Below are 12,973 nucleotides of genomic sequence, written 5' to 3' on the forward strand. Positions count from 1 at the left end.
TCCTTCCCCCAATTTTGACGCTGGTGGAGATGAAAAGCAGCTAGCAAGCAGAAAATGAAGTGTCAGCTACAGGTGTCAGAATGGCAGTAGGCGTTCAGGGCAGAAGTCTTACCTTTAAAAGATGATGTAAACAATCGTTTAACATTTGGGCCAAAAAAATCTAATTTCTGGACTTTGCTTTTGGCTTAAAGGGATCATATACAAATCTTTCACCTAAGAATAAGCGTGAAAGTCATGTGATCTTCCATCCAGGGACAGAGAAAGATTCTCCCCACTGCCTAAATTTTAACGGGGCAGTAGAAGCAAACCCAGAGTAGTGTTTTATGGTATCCTAGAAGCCATGCGTTCCACATAACAGTTACATTGATGGCCACCTTCTGAGCTCTAACTGTGACGTCACTATGTCTAGTTGCATATGTACAAAAACTGCCACCATCTTTCATGTGATGTGAAAATCTACAATTTTCTAAGACAGAAGATTCAATCTACCAATCTTGATCCCTCGAAACTCCTGTAAGTAATCAGGGAAGAAAGGCATTCTTTTCAGAGGTCTTGTTTTCTCCTCAGTGAACTTAATGTAGCCAATTTCCTCTCACATGTCACTGAGGCTTAGGATTTTAAACTAGGGTGAGAATATAAATATACGATTTTCTGATCCATCCATGAAATTTGCTACTTACTCTTTTTTACTAAAGCTATTAGCTCCCATTTCTTTAGCTCTTGGGCTACTAAAATTTCCTAGGTAATAGGGTTCTCATTCCTCTGCTAACAGGAACCTTTAGACACTTCAGTGGCAGGGGTGTGAATGTGGGCTATTACTCCAGCAGATTTGAAGATGAGAGGGGGCTGGTGCCCTTGATTGCAACGTGGTTACCTGAAGTGAGCGGGCTGCCCCATGCAAAGGGCAATGGGATCTTTGATTGTCAAAGTGAGAATTCAAAATGACTTTTTTATTAACAGCAAAAAAAGATTAATTATAATTCTTTATCTTCAAAGTGGCCTTTTTGAAAAATTGTGATATTTCTACAAAAGATGACAATCTGCCAACACAGAATAACTTGTGAATGCAAATATTGCTCACTTCATTGTTCCTGGTTTCCTTCAGAAGCTTCATAATCTTGCTTTCTGAAAAATGTAGGCTGCAAATTTAATAGAATTCAAAAGGACTACCTTTCAATCTGAAAAGTTATAAAGATGTGAGTTCTCCAAGTCTTTACGGAAATCCAATTACAGGTCTTTTTATTATTATTATTATTCAAGCAAAGACCAAAAGAGGAGCTTTTCTTTCCTGGTGTCATTTGCTCAGCAGGAACTCACCTTGGCATTGGAGCTGATTTCCCTGCAATTTTCATTAAGTTACTACCAGATATCCAAACTCAGATAGAAACTATGTTTAAGCAATCTCAGCTTGATCCACACACATTAGATGTACACTTTTCACACTAGTTAATCTGTGGCATATAGTGATGGGACTAGGGCGAGGTGAGTGAAGTGCCTAGAGCACAAAATTTAAGGAGGAACTCACTCTCAGGGTCACACAGGTGCAGAGTAAACATGAATGCCTTCTTAAATTTTACACCCTAGCCATCTAACTCCCTCACCCTAGTCCTGGCCCTGGTGGAACTTGTTATTTCTAAGTAATCCCCAATCATTAAAAAAGAAAATGAAAAATTTTTAGGAGTCTACTAAAATGTTAACTGAGCTGCTTTGGAGAGTTTCGAAGAACAGCGATTTAACATTTAATCTTCACACAAAAGGTGTTAAGTGAGGTAAGCATAAACTGATAAAGCCTTTCCGTGAATTACACACACAAAAAGACATGCAAGAGAGAAAGCAGGACTCTTCAAGGTGTTCAAAACACAAAGGTATCTTGAAACATCCGGCTTTGCCCTAGCAGAGAGGTTCTTATTAGTTTTGCCCAAACTAGCTTGTGTATTTAATATATTGACATAACTATAGCAGTCCTGGCCATAATTGTGCTTGTTTCCTTCATCTTGTCATCATACTAATTAAACTGTTTTATCACACTTTTTTTATAGTGATCAATTTTCCCCTGCCCAGGTTTTGGTTATGATCAGTTTCTATCAATTTCTACAATTGTGCTATTTCTGTAACTTTACAAGTATGTAGAGTTCTGCCTTTAAGACTACATCAGACTGTTTATCTAACTCTTGGGTTTATTTTAGCTCAGGGCTTAAAGAGTGTTCTGAACACAAGCAGCTACAAAAACTGTGAGTGCCCATTAAAAGCGGGAAGTTTGGGTTTTAAAAGGAAATTCCTTTGACCAGCAGATGTATCTATTGCACATGTTATTCGGTCCATTGTGTTTTTATAATGTTAGCAATAGCAGAAATATAATGTGGCTATTGAAGATTCTGTGGTTCATTTTCTAAACTCATGGAGTAAGGGTAAAAATGAATGGCATTTTCTGCTATAGTCTTAATCATATTTTTTTTGCCCACTTCATACCAGTCATACTTGTCCCCTTTCATCAATTATGACCAAGGAAATATCAGAAATTTGTTTTTTTTCTCTGAAATCAAGCTGGCAATTATCAAGAAGCAACTCTTTGATGCTTCTGAATGGGTGAAACAAAATGTCCCGCCTTGACTTAGACAAGAAGAAAGCCAGAGCATTCCAGTTACTTTACAAGAGCTTAACACCACAAAAAAAGGAATACTAATTTCTATTTCCTTATGACTTTAGACCACAGGACATGTCAGGATTTCCACCAGGCTCCATCACCCATAAATTAGAGTATGTGTGTATCTCTCCAATGAACTAATTTGCCATCCTGTACTGAACAAGGGATTTGGTGCCTATATCGACCAGGTAATTGCTATAACAAGTAAACCCCAAAAGTTCAATAGAAGTTTATTTCTTGTTCATTTAACAGCACTATGTGGGGTTTCTAGATGAGCAGATTTCTTCCATGCAGTGCATCACGGATCTAGGCTTTTTCCATCCTCAGGTTCTGACATCCCCTAGGACTGGGGAATCTACTACCTCCAATCATAAGGGCAAACAGAGACTGTGATGCAGGCACGCTCTATTCTTCACATCCTGGCCCAAGAAATGATGTACATCACTTCCACTAACAGCCCACTGACAAGAATAGTCACATAATCCCACCAAGAGGCAAGGAGCTTGGCAAAGATGTCCGTGACTGGGCAACCACTTTCCAGTTACAACTCTGTGATTGGAGAGCACACATTTTGGTGAACATCTCTCTCTTCCAAAGTGTTCAACTGAACATATAAATCTTTAGGAACCTGTAACATGCACTGATCTCATTTTTCATTTTGAAGCAGATTCTCTCAATGCCAAAGCTACACCACGACTATAAGTTGCTGAAGTTTTCTGAAATTCCCCACTCTTTGGAGCTTTGGGCATACTTTTTAGTACAACAAAGAGATGGTGTACTAAATGTTATTTGATATCCCAAAGATTTAGTGAACTTTGCACATATCTCACTCCCAGAGAAAATAGCATATGCTTTAAAGCATCAGTTTGACAGTGTGACACTACTTTTATTTGTGCTCTGTTATTTTTGCCTTTAATTTGTTATATTTTCATTTTTATCTTTCATAATGCCCTGGATTTAAACATTGTTTGCAAAACTTTCCATTCTTGAGAAGAAAAGCATAATAAGTTTTAATAAATGAGACAGTCGATTCCCTCTACTGCCTGTCCGCTTCTTATTGGATCCATAGCTCCATGATGTGTCATAGACGGCAAGAAGTTTGGACTCACTCCAGCCCCAAACTCCTCATTTTACAGATGAGCAAACATGCTAGCTAAGATTATTGATTCTCCCTCTTCAAATGAGTTTTCCCTTTGCTTTCCAACCCTTCATCATTTCTTTTTACCATTGCAGATGCCAAGCCATTACCTGAACTAGCTTCCCTGTGACTCATATACCCTTGTCTGTGTTTACTCATGAAGTAAAAGGGTTTTTGTTATCCAAGCAATTTCTTAAGTAATATGGCAGGCACTGTGTGTCCTGTCTCAATGTTATTAATAAAAGTGATCTCCTGATATTTCTATTTAACTCTTGGCATTGTTCTTCTATGACAGATATTAGTCAGTCAATATAAAATAAAGCTTGCTCATTCTCTCTCTTACAGAAACTATGAGAGAAATGCCCTACGTGACACCATTGCCTTCTTTGGTTAATTCCTGCCACCAGAATCTGTAATTGTAGTTTAGCTAGTCATAAATGACTTATCTTCCCCATCAATCTGCTCTCCAAATTCTCATTGACCTTCCATAGAATAATCACAGAACCAAATTGCTTTTAAAAGTTAAAGATGTCAAGTATATATCTCAATAAAGCTGGAAAATAAAGAAAGAGAAAGAGAGAAAACGGGGATGAAGGAAGGAAGGAAGCAAGGAAAGAAGGAAGGAATGAAGGAGGAAAGGGAGGGAGAGAGGGAAGGAAGGAGGGAGGGAAAAAAAGAAAGAGAAGAAAGAAAAGTTAAAGAGACTCACACTAGGGAAGTTCAGCCAGGATATTTCTTTGTTTTATACTTTGCAAGGCTAGATGTTGAGTCACACTTCCACGTCCTAGGATTTTCATCCCCTTATACCAGAGAATATTTCGCCAAATGTTTAGTTAGTCTACAAACATTTTTCTTGCCATAGTATCCACCTATTCACTGAAATGTAACACATCACCACCAGAATGTTAGATGCCAACACCTCTTGAAAACCTTTCTGAGCTCCTCCTTCCCCACAGGCACACACTCACAAGGTGGGTAAAACTCTCTTTCTTTGTGTTTCCATAGGATCTTCCATCTACCTCTGTCTTAATATTTACCAAGGAATATTGTTTAGTCTATTTTGTTCTTTGGTAATTTGGTTAAATGAATGCATAAGAAACACTTAACATGGTTTAGGTTAACTCAGTCATGCAAGTTAACACGGACTCTTAAGCTTCAGATCCTAGAACAAAGCAAACAACAGAAAGATTTCCTTTTAGTTGAAAAGAACAATAAAACTATAATCAGATCAGTGGAGCCAATGGTGAAATTTTTTAGGCTACTGCTAACCACTGAGCTCACAGATATAAATATAAGACTGAACATCTGTTCACTTATTGAACAAATATTTATTGAGTGCCTACTGCTTACCGGGGAAGTAAGCAGGTAAATAGGAGGAAGAGTGTGAACAATTTTGCTGGTGGATAAAATACAACGGTGACTTTTAAGTTCCTTATTAACTGGCCTTTAAAAAATCTATTTTCCATGGTTTTCCCCATTGTGTTCCCAAGGGGTTTTATCCTGAGGAATTCCTTACTCTTAACACTTCTTTATACTAACATGTTAACATTAATCTGAGTTTTACTATGCACCAGTCTCTGTGCTAAGCACTTTACGTGGATTACCACGTTCAAGCCTCATAACAACCCATTTTTAAGATGAGGAACTAGAGACAGAGAGGTGAAGTCATTGTCCCCAAGGCCACACAACTGCAGAACTGCTCTCCAAACCCAGGCAGCTAACCCTTCCTGTGCTTTCCGAGTAGCCCTCCCTTCACCTCCCTTTTTTATACGGGACATTCACTCCCCATATCACATCTTTGACAAAACCTGGCTCAGGTCAAGATTTAGCCCTTGAGTCTTTCTGCTGGCACTTCCCTTACCACTCTTTATGCTCAGACATTCTGTCTCCCACAGCCCCACCTTTGGATGCTTTGCACAGTGCCAATCTTCTGCTCTATATCTGAAAAAGGCCACAAACAATAATTTAAGAACTAGATCGTTCTGTGAGCAAGCCATGGTGAGGGCGACAGGGTGGGCACATTGGGCCCACACAAAGCCCATGAGATTATAGTGCCCTTCAAGACCCTTTGGGGAATGGAAATAAGCCTCCTCGTTCTGAAGGAAGTAGACCCCTCATTGTGGGATGGCTGCTTCTCTGGACTCAGCAGACTCCCTTTTGACCACAGCCATTGACTCTGGCAGGCTTCAGGTGGAACTTCCTCCAGCCTACCTCATCAAAGGGAAACCTGCTGCTGTGCAAAGAGCTTTGAGGCTTGAAGAGGAGAAAGAGTATAAAGTGAGGAACTGAGGGTCTCAAAGGACACCTCTCCTAACAAAAAGTAAAAGAACGCCAGTATAAAAGACCCATGATTTCTCTAACAGTACGTAAAAAATACAGGTTGCTAGTTTGTCATATCGTAAACGTTTTCCCCACTGACTCTGAAGCCATCGTGACTGGAACCAAATCTGAATTAAAAGGGGCTTCAAAGGAAGCTTAACAGTTGGTCACAAGGGGTAAATTTCCCTGCACTGCAAAAGGGAAGGCTCCCTGGAGGGTGCTAAGTGCTAGGGTCCCTTCAGTAGCTTCATACAGTGGAAAATCATAACTCTTCACAGGCTGGAGCCGGATGCCATGGCCACCTTCACCAACTTGCTCAAAGTCGCAGTAAAACAAGAATGCAAACCCACAGCTGTCATGCCTGATGACGGATTTACTGACTTCGGATGGCCGCTTCTCTTTTTAATACTTTCCTCCCCCAGCCAGGATGCGAATGACACAGACAAGTGCCACTGAGGTTCAGGAAACCCTTCCCACAACTGTTGGCTTCTGAATCAAGAGTCACCTTCCAGGAGAGTGGGACACCTTTGAACCAGTGCACATCTGCAGACAAAGCAAGAGGAGAATGTTCAGGCTCCCCTCGGGGGTTTGGTCGTGCCAGCCGCCTAGCTGCGCTGGAAACCTTCCAGGAGGATGAGTTACAACCTCTAAAGAGAAGAGGAATTGTATGTACGTATTTAAGAAACATTTCAATAGTGCTACATGCCAGGCACTATGCTCAACGCATTGCAACTGTTAATTCGCTTAATCGTAACAACAATCCCATTACACCAACAAGGAAATGGGGACATATATTTAGTAACTTGCTCCAAATCACATGGACGGTAAGTAGCAGAGCCAAGTACCCAACCCACGTTCAGGCTGCAGAGTCCCAGCTCTTCACTACCCTGCCCTGCTGCCCAGCCATGAATTCTCCTTTTCCTACACAAATAAAATTCACGTCTTTGTTAGACAAGATCTTCTTCTAGGTTTGATATTCCCAGCAGGTTTATAAGTTATCAGTGCTCCAAGGTGCAATTCCACAAAGCTTCCAAAGATGACCGAGGAAAGGAGGAAGGACGGAAAGGAGGTGGGGGACCATTGCCGTGACGCTCCCATGGGTGGTTAGCTGGGCGGCCTTGTCTCCCACCGCTATTTTTCCAGCTGTTCTAAGAAAACCAGGGAGCTTCAGTTTCATCTACTGCTTGGGGTGATACTTGTTACCCCCTCTGTTTGCAGGCTGCCCTGGCACTTTTATGTCCCCACTGGTCGTTACTTGGTTTTTCTATCTCTGAAATGTCTCCGGACGCTGTTTCATTATGTAGAGTCAGGGAACAGACAGACGGATGTGTGTGAAGCGGCGATGAAGCTGGCACCAGGTCTGCAGTGTCTGTGCTAGTTTATTACTGCTGCCAGCAGAAGAGAAATCTGATCCTGGCAGATGCAGCCTGCTGTGAATCAATATTTTACAGGTAGTATACTTTGAAGAGATGACATCAAGACAGAATCAAAAGAGAGGAGGGAGAGGAGAGAGAGTGAGAGAAAAGGCACAAGTAAGAGCAGAGAATTTATCCTGACATCCTTTGACAGTCCTTCCCACAAGGAGCCGGAGGAACAAGCCCCTGCAAGGGGAGCCGACACTGACGCGGGAGAGGACAGACTCCTTGACAAAAGCCATTACTCCCCACTTGCCTTCACCACACACACGCTATCACAAAAGGGGAAGCGCAGCTGTGATAGCCTTTGGACCACAGGGAGCCTGTTCTTAGGAGCAGGCTGAGAAACAGCCAAGACGCAACAGGAAGCAGACCTTCTCTTCCCTGGTTCACCGACTGGGAAGCTGAGAAAGCATTAAGTGGAGAGATGAATTTGCCCTTCACGTACTCATCTGGGTCTGTGCATTCCAGAGATCCTTGGGGACCTCTGGAAAGCATTCCAGAGCCTTAATCTGGGGGCTAAAAATATCGGGTGGGTGACAGGAGTTTGCCAGGGCTTTAGGATCCCAGCAGACTGAGCTCTGTAGAGCTCTCCCCTCTGGCATGCCTGCAGGCACAGGCGCTGACAGACACCCCGACAAGGTTGGGAGGACGGCAGTTCTGTCAAAGCTACACAGGAGCTGTATTTATATGTGGCCTAGAGTAGTGGGAGGGTGGCTTCTCACAGGGTGAGAATTAATTAAATAGCAATGAAGTTCCTCCTCTGGACAAGGTAGTGGGAGAGTGAGAGAGATGCAGAAACTAATAACCGCAACCCATGCCTTCAAGGGGAGATTGAGACACACACATTCTGCTCTAATGCAAGCTCCACTGATGAGTGCCCAGGAGATGTGTCAACTCCCCAGCACAGGAGGTCAGAAAAGACAGAGGTCTCCAATACCCTAGAATTGTAGCCTTTTAAGCTCTGGAAGGGGCCTTGGCTTAGAGCTGACAGTGGGATCTGGGAGAGGCTCCAGACATTTGTGCCAGGACTGGAAAGATGACTTGGATCTGGGTCTGGTGAGATGCGCTGGATTTCAATAGGGCCAGGAGGCTCCCAGGCAGAGGAAATTATTTAAGTCAGTGTTTCTCAAATTGTGTTCCAGAGAACACAGGGTGTGCAAGAGAGAAGTTATATGAAATTGCTTCTTTGAAAGAAATTAAGTTTTGGAATTCTTAACTTAAGTGGAGATAAAAATTAGCAAAGGGTTAAAAATGTTAAAGAAAGAGCCAGCCCAGTGGTGCAGCGGTTAAGTGCGCGCATTCTGCTTCAGCAGCCCGGGGTTCGCTGGTTCGGATCCCGGGTGCAGACACGGCACTGCTTGGCACACCATGCTGTGGTAGGCGTCCCACATATATAGTAGAGGAAGATGGGCACGGATGTTAGCTCAGGGCCAGTCTTCCTCAGGAAAAAGAGGAGGATTGGCAGTAAATGTTAGCTCAGGGATAATCTTCTTCAAAAAAAAAATTAGAGAAAGTTTTAGGGAAAAAAGAGGTGAGCAATAGTTAAAATCTGTAGAAGTTAGAGTGAAATTTTTAAAAGGCAAATCTGATCATTTTACATCCTTACTTAAAATCCTTCCATAGTTTCCCACTGCCCTTAGAATTAAATTCCACGTTCTTAAGATAGTTGCCTTGTGCCCCTCCGGCATCATTTTGAGCTTGCCCTTGCCCTCTGTGGGTTCGGCCACGTACTTTTCTGCTAGGCCCTGGAATTAATCACATTCTTTCTCATATCTAGGCCTTAGCATGTGTTGTTTCCTCTTCCTGGCTAATTGCTAAAAGTTCTTTAAGGCTCAGCATACTGAGAACCATGAGTCAGGTTAAAGGCCCTCACCATGAGTTCTCAATGAACGCTGCTTTTCCCTCCACGACCTGAGGGACCTGAGAGATCTAGCCCAGTGCCTGGCATTCAGAGAGCTGGATAACATAGGACAGAAGATGAACCTGACGACATCTGCTAGATCCAGGTCATAGAGGGCCTTGAATCCCCGGCAAAGAGACTAGACATCATTAGTAGGTAACAAGGAGGCACTGGGGACTTGGGGGAGGGAAGACAAAGACTACTTAAGACTACTTGGCAGTGACAAGCAAGGTGGTTTAGATCACAGAGGTGCTGAGAAGAAGATGCCTTAGGAGAACATTGCAAGAGCCTGGCTAGAAGTAATAAGTCTGGTCTAGCTGGTTGCTAAGGAATATGAAAGGAAATGAGAGGCTAGAAGAGAGTGAGTCTGCGGAAATGGGCTCTATAGGACTCTATAGATGGGACAAGACATGGGACATAAAAGAAGGGAAGCAAAGGTGAGCCCAGGTTTTCAGCCCATGTGATTGGAAGAACGGTGATGGTTCACAGAACAGCAGTCCAGAAAAGGAGCTGGGGGTGAGAGGAAGGCATTGGGAGAGGACGAGGGAAGGGGTTTCATTATGGATACTTTGACTTTAACTTTGAGGTGCTGGGGAGATGTCCGGTTGGATTTGGCCCTTCCTGGAATCCTGCTACCCAAGCCTGGGAGTCAGCCTCACCTGTTCCCTCTCCCTCATATCCCACATCCTGCCACCGTCCCTCTCCTAACAGTCTCTCAGCTTGGTCCTTTCCTCTCCTTTCCACCACCTGACTACCACCTATATGCAGTTCTATCACCTCTCATCTGAACTGCGTATGCGCTGTGATGGTTAATTTATGCGTCAACTAGATTGGACCACAGGGTGCCCAGATGTTTGGTCAAGCGTTATTCTGGGTATGTCTGTGAAGGTGTTTTGGGATTAGGTTAACATTTGAGTTAGTAGATTTAAGGAAACAGATTGCCCTCCCGAAGGTGGGTGATCCTCATTCAGTCAGCTGAAGGCCTGAATGGAACAAACAGGCTGAGCCTGCCGAGAATAAGCGGGAACTCCTCCTTCCTGACCTCTGTGAGCCAGGACATTGGTCTTTTCTGGCCTTCAGACTCAAACTCAACTTTTGTCCTTGGATCTTGACCATGCAGGTTTTGCGACTGGAACTTACACCATTGACTCTTCTGGTTCTCACCCTTCAGACTCAGACTGAAACTACACATGGGCTCTCCTGGGTCTCCAGCTTGCCAGCTGCATATCGTGGGACCTCTCAGCCTCCATCATAATCGCATGAGCCAATTCCTTATGATTTCTCTCTCTCTATCCCAATAGATAGAAAGATGATAGATAGAGACATGTCTATACATAGATATATATCCTATTGCTTCTTTTTCTCGGGGGAATCCTGACTAACACATGCACCCTTCCCCTCCTTGGTGACCCATCTCCTCGATTCCCACTCTCACCACACTATACTCAACAGACAAACTACTCTTCCTAAATTAGCTCACTTCCAACCATGCTATTACCTGGTGAACCTGGATTCAGAAGATGGAAGGATGATGAAGAAATCAGCTAAGAGGCTCAATAATCTCAGGGAGAGACAGTTTTAAGAACAAAGACGTGATCAACAGTAAAATATCAGGAAATATTGAGGAGAATGAGAACCAGAAGGAAGCCACAGTTTCGCAATGAGCCCCGCTAGTGACTTTGAGGGACCCATTTCTGCAGCTTGCCGGGCTAAGCCGAGGTTGAGAAATGCAGGGCAGGGAGAGTGGAAGGTCTAGAGCAGGGCTTCTCAAGCTGTCTGTGAGGAAGATTCAGGTTTCTCCCTCCTTTCTGCCCCTAACCAATTGCAGACTGATATCCTGTAAAATACAATAGGAAGAAATTACTTTAAAAATGATCACATGTAGGGGCTGGCCCCGTGGCTGAGTGGTTAAGTTCGCGCGCTCCGCTGCAGGCGGCCCAGTGTTTCATTGGTTCGAATCCTGGGCGCGGACATGGCACTGCTCATCAAACCACGCTGAGGCGGCGTCCCACATGCCACAACTAGAAGCACTCACAACGAAGAATATACAACTATGTACCGGGGGGCTTTGGGAAGAAAAAGGAAAAGAATAAAATCTAAATCGCTATTAAAAAAAAAAAATGATCACATGCTTAGATGTCACGGCAATGTCAAATTGCTATCAAAGTTTTTAAACACTTCCTTTCAGTTTCTGAACTTCTCTCACTGTGGACCTGTACCAAACAGTTCACAAAGTGGCATCTGTCCATCTGTCCCCAGACCGCATTCTGAGTAGCGATGGTCTACATCTGCATCGTTCTGTCCAATACAGTAGCCACTAGCCATACATGACTATTAAGTGTGTGAAACGTGGTTGGTCTGGATTGAAACAAGCTCCAGATTTCAAAGACTTAGCATGAAAAGGTCTATAAAATATCTCACTAATACTTTTCATGCTGACTACATGTTGAGATGATAATGTTTTGCATATATTGGGTTAAATAAAGTAAATTATTAAAATTAATTTCACCTGTTTTTTATGTGGCACCAGAAAATTTTACGTTACATACATGGCTCACATTGCATTTTTTAGACACTGGTCTAGATGACAAAACTCTTCTAGGGTAGAGCATCCTTAAACCTGTATCCATGGGATTCATGCTGCGTAATTTGTTAGTTTTGCATAGAATCAAACGACACCTCCACCCCTGTTTTATTTGTTATATAGTTATATCCCAATCGTTTCCTAAAAATATTTACTTGTAGGCTCAGCTGCACTGAGCTGAGTACACAATGAGGGGTTTGAAGGGGTAGCTTCCCACTACAGAGAAGGCTCAATTTTTGCATAATAATGCGAAAGAGTAGGAAACAGCAGTGGGCAGGGCGAGAGGAGATGGGTCATTGGAGGATTAGGTGAGCTTCCCTGTAAATGTCAGCATCTCAGCGTGTTGACGTGGCTTAGGAAGACTCTAGCAGGGAACTGTGGTATGAGAGACTTTGTTAGTCTGAATCATCTAACTCAATATTCTCTTCACAGCAGGCCTCAGTCAGTCCTCATATTAAAGAAGAAAAGTTGTCCTCAGAAAAAATGAACCATTAAATCCTGTTTAGGAATAATTTGCATCTTGAAGAACATCATGCCAATGGAAAAAATCATTGACAAAGTCATTGGGACTCAGTGTGTGAAGAACATCTTTAACTTGACTAATAGACTTCAGCTTAAATATGGGTTGGGGAGGGAGGACAGAATACAATGTTAAATTAATCCAACAATTTTGTGCTCTTTAAGCAAGTAAACATTCAGTCAAGACTCTCTTTAAAGATTTTATAATAAATTAAAGAACAGTAAAAAATATTCTTGCCAATTGAGGATATTCAGGGTTATGTATTTTTGTTTCCCATAATGCCAAGAGTAATAAATTGGGTTCACCCTGTTCATTGCTTTCCCTCAAGACCGTCCATTTCTTACTAGCACATACAACAGGTTCTCACTGTGGCAAAGTATTTGTTGTCTTGAGAATAACTCCCTTTCCACCTTGACTGTCACTAGCAGGTGGTCTGACCAAAGATCATCA

General features: G+C 42.7%; 1 long non-coding RNA gene across 2 annotated transcripts; it reads left to right on the forward strand.

The window, feature by feature from the left end:
• The first annotated feature begins 403 nt into the window (after positions 1 to 403).
• Positions 404 to 12,751, forward strand: LOC139073720 (uncharacterized). Of its 2 annotated transcripts, XR_011522706.1 has the most exons (4): positions 404 to 513; positions 2,187 to 2,231; positions 2,707 to 2,832; positions 4,645 to 4,754. It is a non-coding gene; the product is annotated as an uncharacterized lncRNA (long non-coding RNA). The 2 variants fall into 2 exon arrangements; XR_011522707.1 differs by lacking the exons at positions 2,187 to 2,231; positions 4,645 to 4,754 and adding an exon at positions 12,436 to 12,751.
• The last annotated feature ends 222 nt before the right edge of the window (positions 12,752 to 12,973 follow it).

This window comes from Equus przewalskii, chromosome 9, assembly GCF_037783145.1.
Source record: "Equus przewalskii isolate Varuska chromosome 9, EquPr2, whole genome shotgun sequence".
NCBI lineage: Eukaryota > Metazoa > Chordata > Mammalia > Perissodactyla > Equidae > Equus > Equus przewalskii.